Raw genomic sequence first — 11,488 nt, 5'->3', positions numbered from 1 at the left:
TGAATTGCATCTTTGGAAATAAATGTAATGACAAAAAAGTTAATGCGTTCAATACTTATTTCCCCCATTGTATATCAGTGGTGGGCAGCAAGGCCTTCTCTGCTGGCCTAACATAAATCATGATCATAAATCGATAAAAGTTCATTTAATTTTTAATTTACTTTAACTAAATACATAAACGCATACTTCTTATTCTTCATATTCTCTTCATGTCATATTAGGCTCCTTCCAGTGTTGTTGTTTTTAGGTTAGAGTTTTTATCCAATCAGAATTCAGCTAGCTGTTGCCAGGCTGTATGAAATCTGCCCGAGGCCTTCAGAATCAACAATGCGGGCATCTGTGCAATGTAAGCAAACCAAAGCGAACAGGCACGTACGGTTGATAGACAGTTGCGATAGCCAATTAGATCACGAGTTGTTGACAGTAGGCCTTCGAGCTGGCCTCACGTTGAACGTGACATGTATGCGTCCTGTGATTGGATACTCGCTTACCGCCATAAAACAACAAGAAGTAAGTTCAACGCAGATCAACCTATTAGCAGAGAGAGAAATCTAATATCTACTCGCTTTTTTATTCCACAATGGCCGAAGGAGGGCAAAACGTGGGTTTGCGAACTTAAATTGCTTAACTAAGGCAGCAATGAGACACCAAAGCACGACTGGACACTTGCAAGCTATGGTGCTTCTAAAGACTTTTGGGGAGACCTGAGTGGATGCACAGCTCAACGAACAGGTGCGAAAGGGATTTATTGTTGGAACTGAAGCGCACAGATAAACTGTACAACCAAGTCATTGAGGTCTTCTTGAGGATAGAAAGGAGAATGGATTTTGTGTTGAAATAAGTGTTTTGGAGGACAGCTGTTTTGGTGAGTACAAACATTTTATATTTTTACTTGGGGTTTATTTGCGGATTTATTGATTTTTAAATGCGTCAGAAAATAGCCCGTTTTGTACCCAATTGAGGTGATGCAATGCCCAGTAGGGGTTATAGTGTGTTTCTGTATACAATTTCTCCAGCGTGGTGTCATAAATCATGATATTATGAGAGGTATTTATTGAAGTCGGACTAAGTAGGACATCACTGAAGGCCTAGGTGTGAAATACACGGCAAGCCACTGCTGTGATGGTAGTGATTTAAGCGTGACGCCTTCAGGCCTAGACATGTCAATGGGAACACTGCCATCTAGTGGACATGGGATTTAACTGATAGAATTCACCCCTTTCTCTCTTGTTTTTACAATTTTAGATGTTGACAAAGATGAAGGAAAAACTGTGGAAGTGAAAGACAAACAAATGAGCAGTTTGACTGAAAGGCTACAACTGACATCTAATTGTTGTATTCTGAGGATTCTCTATTAATCCAAAAATGTACAAACAGTTGCATATGTGTATAAAACAGGGTCATAAATTATTCCAACTATTGGTAAACCCTAGAGGTTGCTGATTTGTTTCAACATTGAGCTTTCAATGCCCCTGGAAAAAGATTGCACTTGAAAAAAAAATGCACCAGAGATAATTCACAATGCCATACCAAAGTAAATTTGTTTTTTTATACATATATACTGGTGCCAGGTGGAAACATTTGCAAAATCCAACTGTAAGGTTTCCATAGGCCTCCTTTGCAGATAAAAAGTAAGGATTTTTAGCAAAAAGTGCTATGCTAATTAGCTTGCCAATTCACAAAGAGTCAAAGTCAATAATTCTCCTATATAAGAAGGTAATAAAAATGGTAATACAAAACATTAAATGTGGCTAAATGGGCATTTAAAAAACCCTATCTCTTTTCCCCCATGACTTTTGGCAGGACACTAAGGTCAGGGCTACATTTCTTTTTGTACTTTGAGAATAGGCAGTCAAATTGTTCAATAATAGCCATGCGATGGTCCAAAAAAGACTCTTAGAGAAACACAAGGTCATGAAAGCCCCCTTTAAATAATTTAACTTCCTTCCCTGGTGAACAATACTGTGCAGAGGAATGGCTCCATGAATCCACATAAATGATCACTGTTCTTCAATTTGATTGATTAGATACAGCACCAAACCATGGACCATGAAACATCTGTTTTCTTTAATTCCTCAAAAACCATGGCATTGCAAGTTACCCGGTATGTAAGAAAATGTCCAAGCTTGTCTTCACGTGTTCTGAAGAACGTGGCGACACAGGAAACAGGAAGTGGTGAGCTAGAGCATTATTTCTGCTCTCTTTGGTGCATGAGTTGAATCTACATGGCTTGAGTTGAATTTCAGTTTAACACATGCATTTTGCATCATTGCATTAAAGGATAATGGGGTGGGGGTTCCAGACTCACAGTTGGAGGAGGGTGAATGTTGAGGCAGTGGGGACTCCTGGCAGTGGCTTTGGTTGCTGCTGGGTGGACAATGTGGGTGTTTCAGGAGGGGTTGGAGTCCAGACAGAGAAGGAGTGAATATTAGTGGCTAGGTTGATGATCGAGGTCTTTGACCGTTTCCTCCTTCCCTCCAGAGTTCTAAAGTTGGAGGGCCTGATCTTCATCTCGGCAAACTCAATCGAGTGTTCATGGCCCTTCCAGTGGAACCAGTTCACACCCTGAAGGAAGAGGAACATAACCGATCCTTCAACCATCAACAAGACCATGGTTTTATCCTGTGTATCATTAGGCCCTTTAACGTTGCATAATTTATCATGACTTCCAGAGCTTTCAGTATCAAGGATGGATTGATTACAATGCCTTCCTGCATTTCTGTTAAGTGACTAAACAATTTCCAATGATGCGCCTAACATTGGAAACTTTATAACAAAAAATCTGATTCCTTTAAATGTTGATCTATGCCTGAAGTACAAACGTGTGGGACTGTACCTTGCTGTGACTGTTGTCTCCGTATCTTCCCATCAGGTTGACTCTGTGACAGTTTTTATACCAAAAGGCTCCTTTGTAGGACAGAGCACAGTTGGTGACAGCAATGTAATTATCGTGGTCGTAGGTGGAGAAAGGCCCGGCCGTGGTGGTAGGTCATAGAGTCACCTGACAGAGAGAGGGAGGGAGGGAGGGAGGGAGGGAGAGAGAGAGTTATGCACAGAACAATAGCTTTTGTCGCAGGTACATACGAAGCAGCAGGTTAATGCTGTTAGGTTTACCTGCTGTTCCACTGTATCCTCCTACATGCACTTTGTATCGGATCCGAGGCTCAGAAACAGAGAACTTATCATACTGAGCGTAGGCTGTTTCTTCTTTATCTCTCAGGTCAACTCTCAGCTCGTACTGATCTCCAGCTGTGATCTTATGAAGGTTGGACAAACCTGAAGATAAGATGCTATGCTATTATTTTGTTTATTTACTGACAATGAGTTGTTTATTAATCAGTGTCTATTGGGTCTATCACAGTCTGTTGGGCAGATGGCAATAAAAACTTTAAAAGAGAGCAGCTCAGAGATGATGAAGAAGATCTTCACTGGAGTCAATTACAGCAATTACGGTGGGTACGGAAAGTATTTAGACCCCCTTAAATTTTTCACTCTGTTATATTGCAGCCATTTGCTAAAATCATTTCAGTTCATTTCTTTCCTCATTAATGTACACACAGCACCGCATATTGACAGAAAAACAGAATTATTGACATTTTTGCAGATGTATTAAAAAAGAAAAACTGAAATATCACATGGTCATAAGTATTCAGACCCTTTGTTGTGACACTCATATATTTAACTCAGGTGCTGTCCATTTCTTCTGATCATCTGAAGGTTCTACACCTTCATTGGAGTCCAGCTGGGTTTGATTATACTGATTGGACTTGATTAGGAAAGCCACACATCTGTCTATATAAGACCTTACAGCTCACAGTGCGTGTCAGAGCAAATGAGAATCATCAGGTCAATGGAACTGCCTGAAGAGCTCAGAGACAGAATTGTGGCAAGGCCACAGTGCCTCACCTGCCATCATGATAAAAAAGAAACAAACACAAAAATAAAAAAAAAAAATCAATATTTTCCACTGTTCTGTGTTAAAGATGCATTTTCAGTATGACTACACATTTGTGACATTTTATTAAGTAAAAGTTGCCGAATTGGAGTATTTCACATTCAAATACAGGGCAGAAATCCTGGGTGAGGCAACGGCGAGCTGTGCCTCAAAGTCAGTAGGGGAGGCAAACAGTACTCTGCCTCACCTCAAGGGGTCGTGCGTGAACTGAATGTCGGCGCCAAGCTAGAGCCAGTAGTAGGTGAAGAACAGCGTTTTCTATGCTCTGCCTGATCCAACTCACTATGGATTGTACTTCAAGACAGAAACATTTCTTAAAACTGGACTTCCGATTCAAACAGAAGATGATAAGTGATGGAAGACCAACGCCGGAGCTAAAAGGAAATCTACCGCCACTTCTCCTAAGCACTTCCATACTTCCACACTTCCACTGGTATGTCATCCGGACCAACTGACTTTCCACTCTTCATCCTCTTCAGGGCTTTTCTAACTTCATCCTTTCTAACCTGATCTACCTTCTTCCTACTAGTCTCTGGCTCCTCGTTTCTACTTTCCCTTTCATTTTCCTCATTTAACAACTCCTCAAAGTATTCCTTCCATCTTCTCAGCACACTTTCCTCACTTGTGATCACATTCCCCTCTCTGTCCTTAATCAACCTCACCTGCTGCACATCCTTCCCAGCTTGATTTCTCTGTCTCGCCAATCTATACAACTCCTTTTCTCCTTCCTTTGTTTCCAAACTCTCATACAACTCCTCATATGCCTTTTGTTTGGCCTTGGCCACTTCCCTCTTCACCTCCCTTGTCCTCTCTTTGTACTCCAGTCTGTTCTCTTCTGTTCTGTCACTGTCCCATCTCTTCTTCGCTAATCTCTTTCTCTGCACACTCTCCTGGATCTCCTCATTCCACCACCAGGTCTCTTTGTCCTCCTTTCTCTGCCCAGAGGACATACCTAGCACCTTCCTACCTGTCTCCCTCATCACTGCAGCTGTAGTCTCCCAATCATCTGGGAATATCTCAACACTACCCAGAACTGCCCTTACTTCCTTCCTGAAGTCTTCACAACATGTCTCTTTCCTTAGTTTCCACCACTTGATCTTCTGCTCTGTCTTCACTCTCTTCCTTTTTGTCACCTCCATCGTCATTTTGCACACTACCATCCGATGTTGTTTGGCTACACTCTCGCCTGCCACCACCTTACAGTCTCTAATCTCCCTCAGATTACCTCTTCTCCATAGGATATAATCTATCTGTGTGGACCTGCCTCCACTCTTGTACGTCACCCTGTGTTCTTCTTTCTTTTGGAAATAGGTGTTTACCACAGCCATTTCCATTCTCTTCGCGAAATCTACCACTGCTTGTCCTTCCAAGTTTCTCTCTCTAACACCAAACCTACCTATCACTTCCTCATCTCCTCTGTTCCCTTCCCCTACATGACCATTTAGGTCTGCTCCAATCACTACTCTCTCTCCCCTGGGGATACTCTCTATCATCCAATCCAGCTCTTTCCAGAACTTGAAATAAGATGCTCTTTTCAGTTCTTACAATTTTAAATCTGACTCCAGAGGAGTCAGTGACTCACCAGCCATGAACCTCACCGCACGTTACTGGGCAAGGCACAGATCTGGGGTTACAAAAAAGGGTTACAAAAAATGTTTGCTGCACTTAAGGTTCCTAAGAGCACCTCCATAATCCTTAAATGGAAGACGTTTGGGACGACCAGAACCCTTCCTAGATCTGGCTGTCTGAGCAATCGAGGGCGAATAACCTCAGTAAGAGAGGTAAAAAAGAACCCAAAGATCAATGTGACTGAGCTCCAGAGATGCAGTTGGGAGATGGGAGAAAGTTGTAGAAAGTCAACCATCACTGCAGCCCTCCACCATCTGCTTTATAGCAGAGTGGCCCGACGGAAACCTCTCCTCAATGCAAGAAACATGAAAGATTGTATTGACTTTGCTAAAAAAACACCTGAAGGACTCCAAGATGGTGAGAAATAAGATTCTCTGGTCTGATGAGACCAAGATAGAACTTTTTGGCCACAATTCTAAGCGGTATGTGTGGAGAAAACCAGGCACTGCTCATCACCTGTCCAATACAGTCCCAACAGTGAAGCATGGTGGTGGCAGCATCATGCTGTGGGAGTGTTTTTCAGCTGCAGGGACAGGGCAACTGGTTGCAATCGAAGGAAAGATGAATGCGGCCAAGTAAAGGGATATCCTGGACGAAACCCTTCTCCAGAGTGCTCAGGACCTCAGACTGAGCTGAAGGTTCAACTTCCAAAAAGACAATGACCCTAAGCACACAGCTAACATAACCAAGAAGTGGCTTCACAACAACTCCGTGACTGTTCTTGAATGGCCCAACCAGAGTCTTGACTTAAACTCAATTGAGCATCTCTGGAGAGACCCGAAAATGGCTGTCCACCAACGTTCACCATCCAACCTGACAGAACTGGAGAGGATCTGCAAGGAGGAATGGCAGAGGATCCCCAAATGCAGGTGTGAAACACTTGTTGCATCATTCCCAAAAAGACTCATGGCTGTATTAACTCCAAAGGGTGTTTCTACTAAATACTAATGACCATGTGATATTTCAGTTTTTCTTTTTTAATAAATCTGCAAAAATGTCAACAATCCTGTGTTTTTCTGTCAATATGGGGTGCTGTGCGTACATTAATGAGGAAAAACATTGAAATTGAAAGCCATTTGCTAAAAATGATTTTAGCAAATGGCAGCAATATAACAATGAGTGAAAAATTTAAGGGGGTCTGAACACTTTCCGTACCCACTGTGTATCTGTGTTCAACTACAGTCACGGGCCCAGGTTTCACACTCAGTTAGAAAGCTGTGAGTGAATTGAAATACTGATTATCAATAAATTACAAATATTTTTTGTATATGTACTGAAAACCAATGGGAATCTATGGTCTAATGCAGTACATGGCAGAAACCTACTGAGACAGAATTCATCATTCATGTCACCAAATTCAGCTGTGTAGTTCTTCCAGTTATGGAAAAACTCCACCTTCCTGCTTTGACATCTGAGGAAAACCTGCAAATGGGGAAAAAAACATTGACTTTAAGACAATGTGCAAAAACCATTAGATAATTGGATGAAGAAAGCGGCATAACATCCAGATTTAGTTACGCTTTAGAGAATCATGAAACACATTCCCAATGCAAATATCATCACTTTTCCACTAAATGGGACTAACACTTACAAATATGACAATTTTGATTTTCTGAGGATGTAACCAGTGATGTCGGCACAGGGAGGTCTCCAGGTCAACATGCAGGTTTCAGTCTGAATGTTAGTGGCAGTCAGTTCCTGAGGAGCGTCCACATCTGAACAAAGGTACAACAAGTGACATAGTGCACAGGGGTCAGATGTCAGCGCATTAAATAAACTTTCAAGTATCTGACTTTGAAATAACATTTGTGTTTTACATTTGTGTTTTTCAGTAATCTTTGCTGTTAGTTTACTATTTGATACGTTTTGTCTAAAGCTAACTAGAAAGTAGCTACAATTTAACTTAAAAAACACTCAAAAGACAGGTCACTGTCCAAAGTATAAAAACATGTAGTATCAAATCCATAATCAATATAATCCAAATAGTGGGGAAAATTGAAACCAAATAAATTAGCTAAAGCAATAGTTGGTTAGTAGGAAAAAGAAGTGACATGGCAGGTAACTGTAGCTAGGAAGCTAAATGTTATCCTAAAAAAAATCATGGAATTAGGTGACAATGATGTTGAAGCAAATAAAATTTGTCAAAAAAGGTGAAAAACCAACATGAAGCTGATTAAAACCATTGGCCATGTTTTATTTTTAGGGAAACAGTAGTTAAAATAATATACCATAATAAAACTGTGGTGTTTACAGTAACAGTCATTCTCACCGGTGATGAAGTCTGTTGTCCTGGCTGCACTTTTAGCCAAATCTCTGTCAGCATAGATTTTGACAGTGTAGTTGGTGGCAGGGGTCAGAGAGTTCATCTCGAACTCCACCATGTTTCCTGAGACACGCTCCATCACTGGACCCCAAGGTTTATCCAGAGCTGTGTACACACAGTCAGCATAGTATGTTTAGGACAATGCCTCAGTGATACTTTTGGAGTGTGTGTGTGTGTGTGTGAGAGTGTATTTTGGACCTACTGTACCTGTGGTGAGACTATCCGACCCAGGCTCACTCTCCCTCTGACCTTTGACAGCAATCACAATAACCTGGTAGGTCACTCCGGGCATCAGGTTGGACAAAACAGTGTGAGACTCATCGTTGATCACAGTCAGAGTCTTAGCATGGCCTGAAAGTCACAATGTTCTTAATCAACGCATGTCAATAAATGAAATACCCAATCTTAGCTCAGTATTAAATATATATACTCAATGTCTTTATGTATATATATATATATATATATATATATATATATATATATATACTGTATATACACACAGCTTATTGTTAGGTTATATCAGTGGCGGGCCGTGCATTTCATCTAGGAACTGCCCAGTGAACAGTAGCAGACGTGTCAGTGACATCAGAGAAGCGGATTCCTTTAGGAGCACCCAGGTCTGGAACCATCAGGACAGAACCAGCAAAACAAAACCAAAAAATGTAGGGTTTAGTTAGTGCCCACCAACGTCTCTGAGGAGTGGAGGATAAACATACTGAAAATGTATCTGTGAAACTGGATAAAGAGCTTGTATAAATACATTACAATAAAGAAGCAGATGAAAAACAAATCTACTGTGTTAATATTGAAGCCAAGGTAGATTCACCACCCAATGTTAGGTCGAAGCAAAATATCAACACAGTGAGAGAGATGGACAGTAGAGTCATGCAGAGTCTTGTTCTTCCATGAGGAACTCAGTATTATGTGTGTCAGACCAGAGGGGAGGAACTCACCCTCAATTCCTGGACGTAGAAAAGGGAGAGGTGCACGAAGATACACAAAAGTCGACAACTTTACCCCAGAGAGAACAAGGAGACAATAGGCCATAAACAACATCCTGTCAGACACAAACATCGACCCCCCATGAGTACCATCAATGTTTTGTCAAAGACAGACACTTAGAGACACCAGGAACCAAGAGTATTCACAGACAATGACACAAGACAAAGAGAGAGTACTAGGTTCATTTCCTGGTGGTGGTGGAACATTTGAACTTTGTTTATGACATTTTGCACACATTCATATCTGGTGAATCCAATGACAATCATGATGAGTCCACCCAAGACTGACCTTCTGACTGAGCAGAATAACTCAGGAAGGACAAAACCTAACTATAACAGAGCCTTAACTTAAACCCAAATTTCGGTCAGGGTCAGAAATGAACAGTTTTTAACTTTGTTTCAGAGGCATTTTGTACCATTTCCTCGTCAACTTCACCAACGCCTTCTATTTAGCCAAGCATTTTTCATCCACTACTCCATATATGTCCTTGAAAATAATAGTTTAGCTCATTTTTATTTACCTATTTTGTAGCTAACATTAGCTTGTCTTTTACATGTTTGGTTTATAATTTTTGCTTTATGTTTGTCTTTTTACTGTGAAAGTATTCAATATTTAGATATTCTAATGTTCCACTCAATTTCTGACCCTGAACCGAACACCTTGTTAGTGAACAATTTGGACAAATGTTTGAAAAGAGCACCTTCTCATGCAGTTGCCAAACTGCGGATGTTGTGAGTCCACCCTGACAGAACCCATCCAGCTGTGTGTTCTCTGACCCACGTCTTCACTGTATACCTGTTCTCACCCACAGTCACAGACTGGGAGCCTCGTCCAGCAACCAGCCCAAAGATTTGGATCTTTTATACTGTGTCTTCAGAGAAGTTAGTCATGACTGCGTATCGCTCATCACCACCCAACACCAGCTCTTGTGGTTCACTGGCATCCTCTGCCTAACTGACCATGAGGACAAAAGTGTCAAAGGCGTCTTCTTCAGTCACCCAGTCCAGTCTGAAGGTGTCACTGGTGACATCCGAGACCAGGTGTTTCTGAGTAACATAGTAGGGTCAGTTTTTTATTCCGTCTGTGGAACTTCAGAATGTGGTGAAATTTAAGGAGCATGGAAAACAACAATCTGAAATGTCAAGATTGGTTAAGGTCTTAGGATCAATGGATTTACAGTGTGAGTTTTCATACACAGTAACAAAACTTTGCTGACAGGACACGAAGGCAACACAGGAAGAAGACAAAGAAAACTCTTCAGCTGCTTCTGCTGTAGATGAAATAAAAAGAGAGGTGACTGATAAAAAAGGCTGGTTCTGGTGCGATGGATGAAACCAGACAATGTCAAGCTGCAACTAAGATCACTGAACATTATCACAGAATGTGGGGGAAAAAACATTCCACAGTTCACTTTTTTTCTTTTATGTCTTTTTGGCTGTTTCACACGAAGACCAGGTGCTGTTTCACAGCTGAAAGGTGCAGCACACTGCTGGGTGTGCGGCTAATGCTTGTTAGCAGGTTTTTGTTAGCACATTTTTTTAGCATGTGTCCTTAATGTATCCATCATGTTACCTGATGTATGGTTAATGAAATCTAATCTAATCTAATTGAATTCATTACAACACATAATAAATTATAAAAAAAAAATTTAAGTACATCAGCAGACCATTTCATATTTGTCTTTTTCCACCTTTGTTAAAAAAAGTTCTTTGTTGGCATACAAGTGAAATTTTAGCCTGGAGAAATGCACCATTACCATTTCTTCTACATAGTAGATCTGAAATACTGTATATTAGATCTTAATTAAATTGATACAGGAGATGAAAATAATCTATTTGTTCTGGAACATGTGGGCCTATGTCAACTGTCTACTGGGGACAAAGAAATAGTTAATTCAGTAAAGAGCGGAAAAAGAAAAAGAGAAGCAAAGAAGAACAAGAAGTGGAGTTTGTGATGACACAAAGCGATGAAGCGAAAGAAGCAGGAAGTAAAGCGAGCAAGAAGGTCGCAGTGGTGACGGCTTTGATACCTGTGATGGTGTCTGCAAAGACGTGATCTAAGAGGAGACCTCTGAACACACCGTACAGTTTAGCTCTGTACCAGGTGGAGGGTGCAAGGCCAGAGACGGGGAGGCTACGAGCTTCAGAGAGTAGAGTGCGGTTCTGTCACTCAGCACCTGTTTCTGCATCAGAGACCTCCACTAGAAAGGCATCAAATGCACCATCGTCAAGAGGACAAGAGGAAATTGTCCCAGGACACATCACTGATGGTTATGTTGGTCACCACAGACTTCTCCTCCTCTGAGTGATGACAAACACATCAACATGATGTTACACAACTGAGATACAACACACACAGACACAGGGTACACACAAACAGGTTTGACCAACGCAGGTTTCAGAAGCTGATGGTGAATGTTGGGATTCAAACCTGGTGTGGACTCTGGGAGCAGTAGCAGCGGAGGCAGCCACAGACCTCAACACATGAGCAGTGTCAGTATTTCAAGCTGTTTTCTATCTTCTTCTTCTCTGTCATGCACTCCTGTTCTCTTTTTTTCTACACTTATATTTAATTTCTGC

At 41.2% G+C, this 11,488-nt stretch overlaps 1 pseudogene; it reads right to left on the bottom strand.

Annotated features, from left to right (window-relative positions):
- The window catches only part of LOC103397015 (tenascin-like), a 29,427-nt pseudogene continuing 17,939 nt past the window's right edge, over positions 1 to 11,488 (bottom strand).

This window comes from Cynoglossus semilaevis, chromosome W (genome assembly GCF_000523025.1).
Source record: "Cynoglossus semilaevis isolate Cse_v1.0 chromosome W, Cse_v1.0, whole genome shotgun sequence".
NCBI lineage: Eukaryota > Metazoa > Chordata > Actinopteri > Pleuronectiformes > Cynoglossidae > Cynoglossus > Cynoglossus semilaevis.
The sequence above is the reverse complement of the archived record's forward strand: the minus strand, read 5'-3'. Positions and strand labels throughout refer to the sequence as shown.